Here is a 6,203-nt window from a genome sequence, read left to right as displayed (position 1 = left end):
CCCCGCGTCGTCTCCTCTGAGGCGACTCGGGGGTTGCCCTAACCACCGCCGCCGCCACCCCTCCCTCCCCCTTCCCTACCCTCCGCCGTCGCCCGAGGTGCCCTCCGGCACGCGCGCGCGACACCGATGAAGGTGGCGGCGGGGATCTGGCGGCTTCACCAGCGTGGAGGGCCTAGGTAGCCGGGGCGGCGGCCCTGGATCTGGCAAGGCAGCGGCGCCTGGGCGGCAGGCGCGGCCGCGGGTGTGGGTCTTCGTCCTCGGCCGCGCGGGCGGCGAACGACGGGGGACGCGGTGCGTGGTCGGTGGGCTGCTCCGGCGGCCCTCTGACCTCAGATCTGAAGGTTGTTTCTCCTCTTTCCTCTAGCCCGCTCACAACCTGTGCTAGCGCTGGTGTTCTGTGCCGTTCTGTTGGTAGCTGGTTGCGGTGGTGTCCGTCGGGACCGGGAGAAATCCCTGGTTGGTGGCTCCGACCACGGCGGTGGCCAGGCCCTCGGGCGCGGCTCCCCTTCTTGAAGGCACCGTCGAGATCCCCTCTTCCCACCCCTTCCCCTCCATTCCAAGGTTAAATCCTGTAATCCCTTGCGGATTCGGCAGCGGCGGCGCTCGGCGTCGTAACCTCCCTGGGGGCGTCGTCTGGTTAGAAGGGTGTAGGTGTGCGGTGCTAGATCCGAGGTTTGCAGTTGCAGCGGGGGTCAGTGTGACAACGTGGTTTCCAGAGATGTCGGGCCTGCCATTTTCTGTTTGGTGCTTGCTGGCCGTCCCTTGTTCGCCGGTGCTCGGCTCCCTTGAGCCTGGGTGGAAGAGGAAAGGGTTCCCCTTCCCGGCAACAAAGACTCGGCAGCTCAATGAGCACCAGGGCCATATCCCTCGCATCCTGTGCATGTTCTGTTTCCCAGTTGTTTCGCCGCAAGCTCGATGCTTCTTCAGCTCCGATGTGCCGTTTCCTACAGCTTACTCTCTTCTTGTTTGGACACATGCGGTCTGTGCTTAAATGCCCAGTGAGGTATGCCCGTTGCTACGACACGGATGCGAGCAAATGTTCTGTGTCTGCTACCCCAAGATCGTGCCTTTCCTTGTTCTAGGGTGAACTCATCCCTCGCTCGACGGTGCGGCGTCCTTCGAGCCAGGACGAGGGGGTAGGGACCCTCTTCGGTGAGGGAGAAGGAAGGCGTGGTATCTTTCTGGTCCAGTGCAGGAGTTTTTGGCGTGTTTGTGGCCAAGGCAGTTGGCAATGCCATTGTCGCTGATGTTTCCTAAGGCGCCGGTGTTTCGAGCTTCAAGGGAGGTCCCTTCTCCAAGCGGTTCTTCATCTCTATCTTGTTTAGGTGCTTGTAGTTTGGGATTGTGTTGTAAGCTGTATCTTCAGCACCCATGTATCTTTGGGCCGCTCTTGTTTTATTTTCTTTGTAAGTGGCGTTGGGCTGCTCTTGTTGGCTGTAATTCCTGGCCGGTTGATGGCTTTGTTAATTCAAAGCCGGGCTCATTCTCGAGCCTTCGTTCTAAAAAAACTTAATTTGTTACTAATCGTTGTTCTTTTAGAAAAAGGTCCATTTTTCTCACTCAAAAAACAAGAGACTTTACGAACCCTAGAGGTCAATTTTCTGATTCCCCAGTTTATCTCGTTCTCCATGTAATTAACAGTACAACTGCATCTGTATGGAGCCACTGTCTCCCTGTAGCATGTTTAGGTATCAGTTGGAACAACTGAGATTTTATTCCCCATGCTACATTTCAACTCCACGACCACCTAAAAGAGATGTCAAGCAAGCAGCAGCCAATAGCCATAGCACACCAGTTGAGTTCAGAAGAGTAAATTTCAGCCACAGTCGGTCCCTCAGCTATCCTGGTCAACTATGTGGGGCGGCTTCCTGAGAGTACTCGGCACAATCTTTGGTAACAAGTTGGAACAATAGAGAGCCGAGTGGGGCCCCACGCAAATTTCACAAATCCTTTCTGAAACTTCGAGTAAACCTTCCAATTTCTTTGAATTCCTGACAGAAATGTCTCCACTGGTTCCTCACTAGTAGCCAGTGATCAACCCGGCGTGAACCAAGAGACCAACACACAACAGATAAATAAACTTAGAAAAAGGATCTCAAGTCACTCCATGTCTCCAACTAGCTAGCACATCCTAGGCAAGCCCCTGCCGCTCCTTGGCCACGGTCGTCCTGGACGGCTTGGTACTACTCTGCCCCCTTGTCTCCTCGCACACCCTCTCCAGCAGTCCAGCTACGCCATGCGGCTCCGCATCCTCCGCAGCCCCAGCCTCAGCGCCTTCTTCTCCACGTGCAACACGATCCACCTCGGCATCCTTGTGGACGACGAATAAGGGATTCGGAACTTGGTCGGCCGCTGCAAGGACATGTCCTTGAACGCCTCCAGGGCCAGTTTCTTTAAGTAGCTGAAGAGCTTAAGTAACGAAACTGAAGCAGCAACAGAGGATCACAAGCTAAAGGACTTAACTGACGAAACTGAAGCTGAAACAGGCAACACTGGAGCAGAGGCTGCCCTGTCTGATGCACGGGCCCGATTCTAGTCAGTGGGCCACAGCTATAAGTGTGTGCAAAGTGTATCATAAACACCTTCCCCTTCTTCTAGTCCAGGTATCCAGTGGATCACAAAACTGAAATGAAGGCTCCAAAGGCAATGACCGGGCTTGAGAGCAGCATGCTTTTCGCTAGCGTCGATGGCGACTACCAGGTTCAGGTTGCCTCTCTCGTTTGTTCTCGCTAAAAGAGAGGAAGATCTATTGACTCGGAAGAAACAGGCTCTGGGCATCAACATTGCACCCGTCGGTGTACCATCAACATGATTGTTTCATTGCAGGGTATCGTAATATGTCAGAGTATCTTAATATGTTATTGAAACAGGTGTTGAAATCTCGGCGTGTTGCATGCTTGTTGTTCCTTTTTTTTTCTTTTTTTTTCAACCGGAAAAGCAGGAGCTCTGCTTATGCATTAATAGAATGGGAGGAAACTGTGCAGACTAAATTCAGTCAAAAAAAAAAGGTAAAGGAAAGCAAAAAAGAAACTGTTTTTTTTAGAAAAGGAGAATGATCCCCTGCCTCTGCATCTGGGCGATGCATATGGCCACTTTATTAATTATTCTCACAAGACCTTACAAAGTCATACAACAGCAAGACTAAAGCCACCGTCTAAGCAACAACCATCGTTACACCTATTCAATTGATGAAGGGGTGCAGATAGTCTGGGCCTAATACCAAACAGACATCGCAACCAAACCTAAACATCTAAAAACTGAGATCCCAACCAGGACGCCTGCCGGATATGAGGCACCTACCAATCCGGCGCACTTCTCAACCAGGACGCCTGCCGGGTATGAGGCCGCCGCAGCCACCTGCCACCAATCAAAAATGAAACTGTACCGAGAGCTACTACTACTCACTGAAGGCCTGATCCAGTGTCAGCGCCAAGAGTACCAAGGACTCAAGGTCTTGGTGGCAAAGCGAGCAGGAATCATCATGTGACCATCCCCTAACTCTTAATCTTTGAGTTGTCCATAGTGTATTTTGCAGGATAAGCCAAAGAAACAATTGGACCTCGGGTGCAGGACCGTGTGTGTAGTTCTTCCGTTATTTAAAAATTTGAAATCATTTTTGCATAACATTTCAATCCATCTTCTGCATCAGGGCAAGATACAAGTCTTTTCTACAGTATGCATCTCACTGACGCGCCATTTCCGTTGAGACTTGCTTAACTTGTTATTTCCGATTGAACTGATCATCCTGCCAATGCTGAATGATCGATTTTATCTTCGTGTTCATCTCACTAATAGTGCAACTGCATCTGTAACTCTGTATGTAGTCAATGTCTCACTAAGCAGAAGCTACGCGCATCCATGTATCATGTTCAGGTATACCACTAGAAACAACTGAACTAGTTATCCCTGTGGACACTGCACCTTAACGTCACAGATATTTTAGTGCATCAATCAAGTTCAAAAGCTATCCTGGTCAATCAAGTTGGGGTTTGGACGCGACCCTGAGAAACAAACCCCAAACTGCACAGAGTGGGCACGCGGTCCGCCAATGCGCGACGCGCGCGAGCACCAGATCCATCGCCGCCGCTTTGAGTTTCACGGGCTAGTCAGAGAGACAGGAAACTGCGAAAAGCCTGGGAGATAATACAGGCCATAGAATTAGGAGGCCCATATGCTCTCCGTGTTAAACAGTCGACGGAATCGCGTTGTAAGCCGGCCCATTTCGCACAGACAACACAAGAGTAGTGAGTGTATAACCTGGTATGTCTCAAAAAAAAAAGAGTGTATAACCTGGCGAAGGGCCTGCAGAGAGGAAAGATGTATGTCGGCCTTGGTCTTCCAACTGAAATGTGAAGGGCGGCCATGTCGCGCGGTTGTTGTGTTGCAGGTCCACGATCCAATTCTTATAATAACAAAATTAATGACCATGCTCCAGCTCATTAAAGCTTAATTAAGTCACGTACTACCAGGTGAGCACATGCGAACTGACATATGGCTGTACCATTAAAGAACGATTCAACCATGCACTGGCAAAGTGGCAAAGTGCATCTACATTCGTGCTTTCGTGCGTTGCATGTGGGTACGAGGGGCTCATGTTGCCATGTCGGAGCATCATGCATGGAAACGATTGTTTTTGACTCTCGGTGGACTGCCAAGTTGAGTGGATACCCAAGGCCATCTCCGATGCAACGTGTATCGGGTACAATCCGAACAGTTTTTTTATCGGTTTTCACATTACTAGGTCGGAGTGCTCTGCTTGCACGCGGTTTCACGTGTCTTTTTGTACTTGAAAAGGCTCACCTTTCCCTCTGTCCAACTTAAACTACTCACGGTTTCATGAATACTCCCTCCGTTCCAAATTAGATGACTCAACTTTGTACTAACTTTAGTACAAAGTTAGTACAAAGCGTGGGTCATCTATTTTGGAACGGAGGGAGTACTTTCGTTTTTCGCTTTTGGTAGGTGTGCTTAGTTTTGTCGTGAGCACTACATAGTAGTATGAGTGTACTGACGTATGGATTTGTTGGAGTACTGACGTCTCTTGGGCGTAGTACAGGTAAGAGGATTGGGGCCTCCCTGTCTTGGAGGTTGAAGAAAGTGGAAGAGGGGGCCGGTGTATGGCCAAGCAGTGATTTACGATGAACTCCCATCCAGAGCCCCGCCAAAGACACAAGAAGAAGAAGAACAAAACCTCAACTCCGATGACCAACTTCAACACCCCCTAGAGATCTCAGGTCAGCGGACGATGATGCCACAAAAAATAGTGTTGTTGAGTGGATGATGATATATATGATGCGGCGCCGCACCCTGCGCCAACGTCGTCGGCGGACGATGATGTCTGGAATCCATATGCTATGCAGATGCCAGTCTCCGATCGATCAGTAGGCAACAGCTCGTTCTTTAGATCAGAAGAACAGTGGTGTTCGGAACTTGCAGAAAACTGTTGTTGCGCTTTGCACGCGCGGTAGCTAGCTGCAAGCTGAATTCGGGCAAAGACGAAAGAGCAACTGCAACTGTACCTCGCAGAATTAACTTTATCAGAAGAACTTTTGGTTGCTTGCAAGTTGCTCACGGTTTCCCGCTCACGTTACGCTCTTGCTCGTCTTCTTCCTCATAGAAAACATCATATGATTCTTCACCTAACATTCGGTCTCCTGAGCATGTCGTCAATGTCCCTCGGCCTGGATCGAGATCCACTCGCCTGATTCGCGCGAATGGCTGTCAACCATGTCACCTCCTGTCCTCCTTTGTGAATGGCACAGCCTGGCGAGATGCGATCACCACGCTGCCGCCAGCACCGTCGCTCACAGGAATCATCCCCGCCGAAACAAAGACTACGAGCCAAACACTGGTTAGCAATGGGAGTCTGCACCATAGCCCTCCTGTGTATAAAAAGTCGAGGAGGAAGCGAGAGTGGATTTTTGGAGCCCAAGTGCATTGGAGGATTTTGTTTTAAATAGTTCAAAAATCACATTTGCAGTTTCAAAAAATATAAATAGGATTTTACATTTTAATATGGATGTATATTACACATGTGTCAAATTTGTTGATGAAATTTGTAAGCATATGAGCTATACAAAAATTACAAAATTGTAATCATTTTGTCATTTTTGTGTGACTCAAGTGGTTACTTATTTCAATATCAAAATTTGCATGTGTGTAATACCGAAAAAGGATTTCGCCCCGCTTTATAGATAAAGCCA

The sequence above is a fragment of the Triticum dicoccoides genome, chromosome 2B (genome assembly GCF_002162155.2).
Source record: "Triticum dicoccoides isolate Atlit2015 ecotype Zavitan chromosome 2B, WEW_v2.0, whole genome shotgun sequence".
NCBI lineage: Eukaryota > Viridiplantae > Streptophyta > Magnoliopsida > Poales > Poaceae > Triticum > Triticum dicoccoides.
The sequence above is the reverse complement of the archived record's forward strand: the minus strand, read 5'-3'. Positions refer to the sequence as shown.